We start from the raw sequence: 12,193 nt of genomic DNA, 5'->3' as shown, positions 1-12,193 counted from the left end.
GGATTTGGTGGATGAGCTGGGTATTGAACGTAACAAACTGAACTGTCAGGGTTTTCGTACTCAACTTGATATTCTTCGATAGGTTGCGGGTTGGTATAATTAACACAAGCCTGAGCTTGGTTGACCTGCTGCGGCTGCGTCTTCAATTCTCCGAGTTGTTTAGCAAGAGATTCCATTTTATTTGTGAGGGATTTGATGGCCTCTCTTTGATTGTTAAGTGCAGAGAGTGGGGCAGATGATGAAGTTGTTTCACCACTGTTCCAGTCATGATGATGCATTGTCATGTTCTCGAGCAATTCCCATGCTTCATCTGCGGTTTGGTTCATCAGATTCCCTTGAGCTGCTGCATTGATCGTCGTCCTATGATTTACCGTAAGACCATTGTAGAAGGTACAGATTTGGGCTGACCATTCTAGCTGGTGATTAGGGCATTTCTTTAGCAGGGTTTTGAATCGCTCCCATGCAGTGTAAAGAGATTCATCATAACTTTGTTTGAAGTTAATGATGTCATTCTTTAGTTTGGTTTGTTTAGAAGGAGGGAAATATTTAGTTAGGAATTTAGTAGCCATCTCCGTCCATGACGTGATGGAATCTTTTTCCAGTCCTTCGAACCAGGTTTGAGCATGATGAGTGAGAGAATAGGGAAACAAGTATAGCCGGACTATATCTTATCCTATCCCTAGCTGTTTGTAGGAATTCGAAAGAGATATGAATTTACCAAGGTGAGAATTAGGATTTTCATTCGGTAATCCATGAAACTGACAGCTATTCTAGATGAGCTGGATGATGTGATGTTTCAACTCGAACGAGTGTCCTTGAATCTCTGGAAATCTGATCGGTCCTCCTCGACCTTCAATCGAGGGTTTGGTATTTTCTGCTAAAGTGACGCGTAACGCCATTCGTTTTTTGATTCGTGCTTCCTTGCGTGCTTTAGAGATTATTGCGTCTAGATCAGGTACGAATAACAATGGCCCTGGTCTAGATCTGGTTTGGCTCATACACTGGGTATGCCTTTTTGTTTTTAATTTTTAGCAAATAAACTAAATTTCTCAAGTAATCTAAGGTAAGCTAAACTAGTCTAAGGTAGTCTAATCTAAAGTAATCTAATTTAAGGCAATCTAATTTAATTAACTCACTATCCTATGGTTGAATATGTTTTTGGTTCTGGCTACTGATTCCCTGGTATTTCGATAACAGAGCTCTGCACGAACTATTCAACAAACCAAGTGGCCAGGCCGACTATGGAGAGGCAGGATCCTTTTGGTCCCAATATAATTGGTGACTGTTCGAAAAATCCAACAACCAAGTCCGTGTATAATTGTCTTTCTTAGACACCACTAAATGCTTGTGAATAAGTTTGATAAAGAGCAGCATTGCCTGATACCAGTTCCCGGCAGCGGCTCCAAAAACTAGACTCCCCCTTGATATGGCCGAACCGGACGGTTTTGTTTGTGCGGTGTCGTCAGGCCGCAGCACGTCAGAATCAACCACCAATGGGGTGGGTACTATTTTAAATTTATATTTAGCGGGGTCTAAATCGTACTACTCCTTAGTATGAGTAAGGGAAGTATGACCTAGAGTGGTATTTTTTGAGATATCAGTAGAATCGAATCTATATTTAAGCCTAAGATAGTTAGGAAGGAGTAGTGGTTACTTAATTTTGGGATTTTCTAATTTATAAGACAGATAAGGTAAAGGCGATAAAATTCGTAATTCAGATAAGGTTAAAGTGAGTGCATACTATGACTTCAGCAGTTATTCTGCCGAGATTATGGAATGCTGGCTCATGAATAGGAAGAGGCCTTGTATTCATTACACTGGTCCTAAACGCCCCTGTCATAAGACATGTCACTGGGTACTGCGTTAGGCTTGAAGATTATGAATAGACAGCAACGTCCCTTACCCCCAACGCCCGTGCAGTCTGACTACAGGCATACACGTTCAGAAGGCTCATCCAATTGAGCGACTCGGTTGAGTGACGTATTAACATTCCACAATGGTCTAAACTTTCTTAAGCATAATAGAATACATGGTTTACCATATCCGAGAGACGTGATGTGTTTCAATGCTTTCGTTAATGATTGGTTTTAAAAGATAGTTAGGCCCTTAAAAAGAGTTCAACCATAAAGAACACTATGGCCAAGTCAAGCTGACTTCCATGAACACGATCGGTTATCCTAACGGTCCAATCCTTTATGTGTCTAAACAAACAGTTCCTTAATTAACTAAGAATCTGAAAGGACCCGTTCATATACATTATAAACGATTCGAAATAGTTGATTACATTGCGAGGTATTTGACCTCTATATGATACATTTTACAAACATTGCATTCATTTTTAAAAGACAAACTTTCTTTACATCGAAAATTGACAGACATGCATACCATTTCATAATATCCACTATCCAACTATAAATTGATTTAATAATAATCTTTGATGAACTCAATGACTAGAATGCAACGTTCTTCGAAATATGCTATGAAAGACTCCAAGTAATATCTTTAAAATGAGCAAATGCACAGCGGAAGATTTCTTTAACACCTGAGAATAAACATGATTTAAAGTGTCAACCAAAAGGTTGGTGAGTTCATTAGTTTATCATAATCATTTATTTCCATCATTTTAATAGACCACAAGAATTTCATTTCCAGTTCTCATAAATATACGTCCCATGCATAGAGACAAAAGTAATCATTCATATGGTGAACACCTGGTAACCGACATTAACTATATACATATAAGAATATCCCCTATCTTTTCGGGATCCTCCTTCGGACATGATATAAATTTTGAAGTACTAAAGCATCCGGTACTTTGGATGGGGTTTGTTAGGCCCAGTAGATCTATCTTTAGGATTTGCGTCAATTAGGGTGTCTGTTCCCTAATTCTTAGATTACCAGACTTTAATAAAAAGGGGCATATTCGATTTCGATAATTCGACCATAGAATGTAGTTTCAATTACTTGTGTCTATTTCGTCAAACATTTATAAAAGCGCATGTATTCTCAGTCCCAAAAATATAAAGGGTAAAAAGGCAAATGAAACTCACCATACTGTATTTCGTAGTAAAAATACATATAACGTCATTGAACAAGTGCAAGGTTGGCCTCGAATTCACGAACCTAAATTAATTATATATATTTATGTGTTGGTTAATATTTGTCTAACAAATTAGGTCAAGTCATAGTGTACCACAATCCTAATGCTCGAGACTAATATGCAAAACTCAACAAAAGTAAATTTGACTCAAAATAATTTCTAAAAATCTATACATGATTAATATATAGTTTAAATATCGTCGTTTTATATTTTTAAATATTTTTAAAAGATTTATTAGAGTAAATAATATAATTTATTTATTAATAAATAAAATTTTATATTAAATTTATATAATAAAATATATTTTTATATATATTAAGTAATAAAATTTATAGAGTTCATTTAATATCATAAAGATAATATGATAGGTATTATTAAAGTAAGTTATTATACGTAGTAAAATATATTTGTATCACATATTTATTTGATAAAATAATATCTATAATGATAGTAAGTAAAAGTTGTATTATTTTGTAATAATAATAATTATTATAAAAATATCAATATTTATAATTACTAAGATGACATTATGATAAAACGATAATTCTAATTATGATAACTTTAATATTTACAATAATTTTTAATATTATCTTTAAAATAATAATTCTATTTAAAATAATAATAATAATAATAATAATAATGATATTTTATAGTAACAATGACATTTCTATTAAAATGATAATTTTTGTTAAAATGATAGTTTTAATACTAACGATACTTTTAATAATAATAGTAATGATAAAAATAATAAGAACGATAATTTTATCTAAATCAATATCTTATAATATTTTAATTTCATCATGATACTCTTACTCATTATTTCCTAATCGTTTCGTTTAATAGCTTTTAATCGTCTTTTATATCGTGTTCATAATAATGATAATAATAGTAATCAAAATAATTAGGTGTTACAAATATTTGTTTTAATTACACTAATATTAATAATGATAGTTACTATAACATTATTAACGATAATACTAATAATTATCTTAATGATAATATAGTAATAATAATAATAACAATAACAATAACCATTTTTAAATAATGATATATATATTAATAATGATAATAATAATAATAATACTAATAATAATAATAATAATAATAATAATAATTGGATAATAATAATAATAATACTAATTATAACTTTAACGATAATAACGATAGTAATAATAAAAAAATAACAATTTTTAATGATAAATCCCTTTTATTGATAATGATAATAATAAGATAAAATTAGAACGACGATAAAAACGACGATAATAATAATCATTTTTAATAAAAATATCGAAAATTCAATTGATTATAACTTCTAATCCGTTCATCGAAACCATTCGATATCTAAAGGAAAAGTTCTTAATTTTTCGCTAGCTTTCCAAGGACATGCATATCTTATACCTTATCTCAACCGCAAGTGTAACTAATTCAAGATTCAACCTAACCTGTCTAAGGGCAATATCAAAAGTACAAGCATGCATAATCCTAAATACTCAAGCACTAGTCAGGGATACACTATTAGTATGTAAAAGTTAAATTATGAGTACTCGTGTATCAATATTGAGATTCAATATTGCAGAAAAGGTACGTAGACGCAACGGAAATGATAAACACTATATTGACCTCACGAGCATACCCATGAACCATACTCAATCACCTCCATAGCTATAACCATAATTTCCTTAATCCTATCCTACTCGAAAAACAATTTCGAAATCACTCGGACAGCACTCCGTCGTAATATTTTATGTATACTAATAATATCTTGAAATAATACGGAGTAAATATATATATGTAAATCGATTGAGAGAGTTTAGAGAAAAATATTTTCAAGTTTCTATGCAATAATGAAACCTATTGAATTCTATATATAATAGATTTTTGAATTATTAAAGTGAATTATTAAAGTATGAATTATTAAAGTGAATTATTAAAGTATGAATTATTAAAGTGAATTATTAAAGTATGAATTATTAAAGTAAATTATTAAAGTATGAATTATTAAAGTGAAAGTAAAGTAAAAATAAAGTAAAGGTAAAGTTTAAGTATAGTAAAAGTATAAAACTATATACGTATAATACGCGTATAAATATATATAATATTATTTTAAATCGTTATACATATTTAATAAAATAAAATATAAATATCGTTATCTTTATCATACTAGTTAAGTAATGAGTTGTCAAAAGTGGTTCTAGATATTTATAAAAGTTATATACGTTTTAATAATAAAGTTCTTTTTAAACTGAAAACGTTTTTGTACGTTTGAAACTAAATAGATCAATCGAGTCTTTATGAGATTCAATCTTCCACTATCCTTTGTCTAGTTCTCAATGATTGATAATTTGTTCTTATTTATAAATCACTTTACCATTTTCCGAATATTGTTAAAATGGAAAGATTTCTCAAATCAACGTGGGCCTTTCAACAGAGACTTGTAATCATAATTCAATATATCTGATAATTCAATCAAAAGATCTTCTAATTCCATTAATAAACATTTTGAAACAGATACAATCATATAAAGTATTTAATCTAATATTTTGTTTACATTTCAAGTTATAATATATATACACATATACATATATAATCATATTCGTTTAATGGTTCGTGAATCGTTGGAACTTGGTCGAGGTTGAATGAATGTATGAACATAGTTTAAAATTCTTGAAATTTAACTTAACAAATATTTCTTATCGTGTCGGAAACATATAAAGATTAAAGTTTAAATTTGGTTGGAAATTTCCGGGTTGTCACAGAATCCCTCAAGCGGGGTGCAATGCTTGAGACCGCGTTATGGTGCAGTGTACTAATCAACACTGACCGGGTTACATGGCCTTACTTAGCAGAGGTACAGCTTACAACAACCGATGTGCTTCAGCGTGCACGCACGGAGTTTATATGTTTGGTGACTACACTAGCATGGTCTGGGACCGATAATATACTAAGGGTCTAGTCAAATGTTTCACTACGAAAGAGTCCTCAGTCGAAATCCAAAGATCGATAGACTTACTACAACCGGTGTGCCTCAGTCAATCTTACGTTGTATCCGATAGACTTCTCTTACCAAGGAGTGACACAGATAGTGTACTCTGAATCGGGGTTCGCGACTTCCCAATAACAGAGCCAATAACTACGTCCTATTAGTTGGAAAAGCGATTGAGTTTAAAGCATAATCAAAAAGCATTTCAACAACATACACAAACCATAACATTATTTCGGCATTATAACTGCTTACATCATAGCATACACTAAAGATAACTACTCGCTAATCATGGCAACAATATCACAGAACATAATGATAGAAGACATTATATAAAGATAAGGGATAGAAGTACCAGTAGATTAAACGAGTTCCGAATAAAAAAGTGACAACTATAAGACTCCAGACCGCTCCTTATACAATCTTTGGCGTTCCTCTCCGGGTACTAGGTTTTCCGCACGGAGTCGAAGGCCTTGAGAGTACGACTAATATTGTACAAGAGAGAGAAAGAAATGAATTGAAGTGTGTGTTGGAATGAATGACAAAGACCCTTTAAATAAGCACAAAATTTGCCTGCAAACGTTTGCCAGGCCGTTTGGCAAGCCGTTTGCAGGGCCCGTTTGCTAAGCAAGCCGTTTAACGAGGCCGTTTGATCTGGCCGTTTGGCAGGCCGTGTGCCATACTGGCAGGCCATTTGGCAGCCCATTTGTCAAGCCATTTGGCTTGCTGATTCCCTGGATCGTAACTTGATTTCTTGTCTTTCACCATTTTCGCTCTAGAATCTTCGTTTTAGCTCCAATTCTCTTGATTCTTTTTGCACCGTCTTCGTAATTACTTGTTCTTCAATTCTAACCGACGAAGTGGGTATTTTGCCGATAAAGTTCGAATCTTTCTTATTTTTGGGCCTTAATACCGGGGTGAAAACGTGACTTTTTAGCCGATATTAGTAGATTATGTCATTACGAAGGCTATGTTTCAAGAATCACTAAAAATGGATGAAAAACGAGCAAAACCGGCTAAGACAATTAACTCGCGTTTAAATAACTTATTTTATAATTTTTGGAAAAGTTTATTTACTTAATCTCATATTGTAGGATATTTAATTATGAACTCGTGGGCGCAATAATCGTCAGAAACGGGGTAAAAACAAAGATTCTAGAGCGAAAACGGTGAAAGACAAGTTACGATCCAGCAAACGGCTTGCCAAACGGCTTACCAAATGACCTGCCATAAGGGAAAATAGCTTGCCAGCAAACATGAACCAAAAACTACTTGCCCATGCAAACGGGTTTGCCAAACGGCCTGCCAAACAGCTTGCCAAACGGCTTGCCAGCCGTTTGCAGGCAAAACTCAAGTCTATTTAAAGGGTCTTTGTCATCCATTTTTACACACACCTTTCTCACTTCTCTCTTTAAATATCTCTCTATTGTCGCTCTCTAGTGATCAGTAGGAGATTAGTTCTCTCTCTACTTTCTCTCTCTAGATTCTAGAGAGAGAAAAGTACAGAGATTAAGAAAATATTTATCTCTCTATTGTCGCTCTCTAGTGATCAATAGGAGAATAGTATGTAGTTAGTAGTAGAAGCTTTCAGTCATTGTAACGCTATGGATATTATGAAGAAATAAAAGTGTTCTCCTGCCGACATTATTCGGTAACATCTATCATTTCTTTTATTAATTTATTATAATATTCTTGTTCGATGTTTGTGCTTTATTAATATTAGAATGCTTGTTGCCATGATGTGTGAGTAATTGCTTGATTGTTTGCCACGATTTAATAATGTTAGTTAGGGATGATTATCATTTCATACTCGCTTTCTGTCTATGATATTAAACCTCGTTATTGTCGTCCTTCTACTAGTAAACGTGATTAAAACCTTTTATAAAGTCGATAATTAGAAGGTAATTAATTATATGTGTTTATACATTGGTCAAGGTTTGAACCCATCGGAAGTACTATAAAGTACATGGGGAATTATCATAGGACCAGATCAAGACATTGGTCAAGAGTATAAGACTCAAGGAAATACTATTGCAACAGTAGAGTACGATGTTGATGTACTATAGGTCCACTTGAGCATGGTCAATGTTAGAAGCTATGGAACCACTATAAGTTTAGTACATGGTGGATAACTAAGGGATTTATTGGGTAGATTTAAGTAAGGACAGGTTTATATCATAAATGGGAGTTTAACGCACTGCAATACAAACTAAGCTTATAAATCTTTAAGGATGACTGAGAACTATCAGAGGTTCTAATTTGTCTACAAACCCTTAGATTTTACCAAACCATTGACAGTAAGGAATTTGAAACACAATCCCGACCACTCACTTGGGTGATACACTAAGGTGTTAAGAAAGGTTGGATATTCTATATATATGGCTATGCTACTCTATTCGCGAGCCCAAGGTATGCAATGCATCCAAGATGGGTCGTTTATATCCTTAAACCAGATAAAGCGTCAGAGGTGAGCATAGTCCATCCGATCAGAATCACGATAGCCTAGTTCCTCGTGACATGTTAATCGAGAAATCAATTAGTAGGGAATCTAGTGTTTACACCAAAATATATCTATCCAATGAGTGCCTCGCAATCATCCCAACACTACGTTATCTTAAATCATGGTGAACCACATCTTCTCCGTCCTTAGCTGTTGCATGCTAGCTAGCTTATTTTAATTATATTGCTTTAATATTTTTAATTACAATTATATAAACTATTCAACCCAACTATAGTATTTACACAATTTGATATTCCAGATAAAGTGGTGTCTAGAATAAACCGGTTGGACTTGGTTGTTGGATTTTCTGAACAGTCGCCAATTTATTGGGACCAAAAGGATCCTGCCTCTCCACACAAGGTGTATCTGGCCACTACTCTTGGATACTAAATTGTGTACAAACCCATCTTAATCACTAAATTATCTGAATAAACTCCGTTTCAAATTCGACCGCTCAAGAAACGACCCTAGGTCATATTTGCCCTTGCTAACCCATAGGAAGGAATAATAGATTTAGGCCCAGCATATATAAATTTAACAATTAACTTCTTCTTTTGATATTCGAAATTGACGTTTTACGAACCAATGACACCGCATACATAAACCGTTCGATTCGGGCATATCAACCTGCAAGACATATCTGACAGTGATGAAGAAGAGATTTTGGAAGAGTCAAGAGACTTATTATATGCTTTAGATACTGATTCAAAGTTGGAGAGTATATATTTGAATCAAGTCAAAGCAAAGAATTACCAATACAAAATAAAGAAGTTGATGAAGAAAGTCATAAAGGCTATATCATGTCAAAAGAATGTGCATGTGAAATATTCAAGGCATGTAGAGGAAGGTAGCCAAAGACATAGAAAGTAAAATCATGACTTCTATTAATGTAATTGTCTTTCTAAACACTTAAACATTAGTTTATTTGAATTGATAGTTACTTGAATGAATGATTTAAACAAATAAAATGACATAATTTGTGCGGTCGAAACGACGGTCGATCGCAGCCTAAGCCGTGGACAGTATGTTAGTTTCTATCTTTTCCCTGTGAAAATGAATTAAATGCATAATGAATTCTCAAACAAGAATTCAAGTGTCTTCAGAAGGCTGAGATACAATTAACTCTAATGAGTATAAAATATCATCCTTAACTATGATTCATCTTCTTAAAATGTTCAATTACTTCAAAAAGGAAGGAGAGATGTTTTGAAGACTCATCTCATTCTTTTTATAAGAAATGCACAATCATGCAAGATCCTCACAATTTTATCCTTCACAATGAGTCACTCAAACAAATCTCCCAATAATCACTTCCTAATCGACTTAACATCGTGGTTTCTGACTCATTTGATAATCTTCCTTTGTCCTCTCCCAGCAACATCAAGGACTTGATCAACCATAATAGGCTACTAATCAGCTCACGACCAATAAGCGAAGATTGTCAAGTCACAGTTGAGCATTTTCTAAAATTTCTCGTTGAGAACTTTTCCACAATCCAATGGGATGCCTTTTTGGCACTAAAAGGTCCCATTCATTCCACCATTGCCCGAGAATTCTATGCTAACTATTTGCTTACTCCAACAAACGAAATTAAGTTTCGTTTATTTCACAGGAAATACTCCATGACTCTTAAAGAGTTTGGAAAAATCATGCATGTTCCATGTGAAGGAGTTGAATTCATCAATCGTAGCCCAAATCTCAGTCGTCTTTCGATGCTCGTCTCAAAAGGTGATATCATACAAACCTTTTATCAACCTTCTATCAACCACATCTCCATTCAAAATGAGGGTCTTCAAGCTCATCATCTTTCTCCTAAATATAACTTCTGGCTCAAAGTCATAAGCAAGAATGTTTACTGCAAAGCTGATGATCTCTCCTCTCAAGTTCATGCTAGTGAAGCTGCCCTTCTATGGTGTCTCAAGCACCACCTTCCAGTCAATATGACTTCCTTCATGGTAAAGAGAATGAATGAACTTGTTCATGATGACTCTCTTCCTCGTCCTTACGAAGCTCATCTCACCAAACTCTTCAAGCATTTGGACGTTCAAGCTTTACAATCTAACCATTTCTCCAATCAACTATGATTTGGTTAGAGCCTTCTACGAAATGACTGAAGATGAGAACACACCATCTTAGAGCACCACTGGGTCTGATGACAGTATGGAGGATGATCAGTTATCTCACTATTATCACCCATTCAACGTGTCGTGCTTCATCGTCAAAATTGCCGAACTCACAAATTGTTAAGAAAATTCTTAACCAAGTTCACTTGTGGAGGAAGCACATCTCATCCCTATGAAAAACTCAAGAACAACATCTATGTAACCATCATGCAAATCTCTAGTGAGATACTATGAATGCATGATCCTTTCTTGTACTTCTCTTAGGAATGAATAAAATTTGTGTGTTTGGTGTTTTATGTTTTATGGTTGTTCTTTTCCACCATGTACGATTCAAGGGGGAGAATTGTTCTTAGGGCGCGCTTAGTTTCAGGGGGAGCTAACCTTTTTGCTTTGACAAAAGGGGGAGAAAGTTATGGGTATAAGTGATGTTAACACTTGTGCGTATTTATAGATAAATGTCCACCATCACTTATGTGTTTGTCATCATCAAAAAGGAGAGAACTGTTGGTTTATGCTTAACGATAATATTAATCTTAACCAACGATAATAAGTGTTTTGATGATGACACACACACATGACTAAAAGTGATGGTAGACATCTTGACATAAATATACAAGTTCATTAATTCACACTTACTCTAGCAAAAGACCAAACTAAATGAAGCTTAGAGTGAAAACATTAGGAAAAACAAAAGAATACAAAACTCAGGAAGTACATGGTTTGGATCCACGGTCGATCTCAAGTCAGACCGTGGGAGTCCTGTAACTTGGTTTATGAGAAACCAGGTACACGGTCGACTCCACAACTGACCATGGATTGACCACAGTTCGTTCTGTCCAAATTTCTTGACTAAATAAAGTTTGACCACTTCGGGGCATCTATAATTCATGAAACATTTTTCAACATGCTTAGAATAGTTGCCCTCTTCATATCTAAAAGAGTTTTGGTCACTAGAACGCTAATCTTAGTTAATCACACCTAATGACATCTTAATAACGTTTTAGCCTTGATTAAGGATAACACATAAGTGTTACAAAATAACTTGTGCTCATAAAATGTATCTAGATATACCTAGGATGGTCATAAAGTCCCAACCAAGAGTTGCTCCTTCCTTGTACATGTGTTGGACATTAACGTATACTTATACATTAATCATGCAAAGTGCTATATTGCAAGTAAACTTACATAGCCTTAGTGTATTGCTATGTCACCACTATGTGTTTGGTCCTAGATTAATCACTAGTGAACTCTTGCTATCACTACAAAAGTATTACTTGACTACTTGCTAATATTACATGAGTATTGTTTGACTATGTGCTAATTGCAAACTTGCTTATACTCATGAATGAATCTTGTCTTGCTATATGTTATAAGTTAAAAAATCACAAATGTATGCTTAGCCTACCCAAATGCATTAAGTGTACTTGGTTGATAACATTTGAAGGATCATAATCAAATGGTCTTATATGTTTAGGATCATTAACACACAA

This window comes from Rutidosis leptorrhynchoides, chromosome 3 (assembly GCF_046630445.1).
Source record: "Rutidosis leptorrhynchoides isolate AG116_Rl617_1_P2 chromosome 3, CSIRO_AGI_Rlap_v1, whole genome shotgun sequence".
Lineage (NCBI taxonomy): Eukaryota > Viridiplantae > Streptophyta > Magnoliopsida > Asterales > Asteraceae > Rutidosis > Rutidosis leptorrhynchoides.
This window is presented reverse-complemented; position numbering follows the sequence as displayed.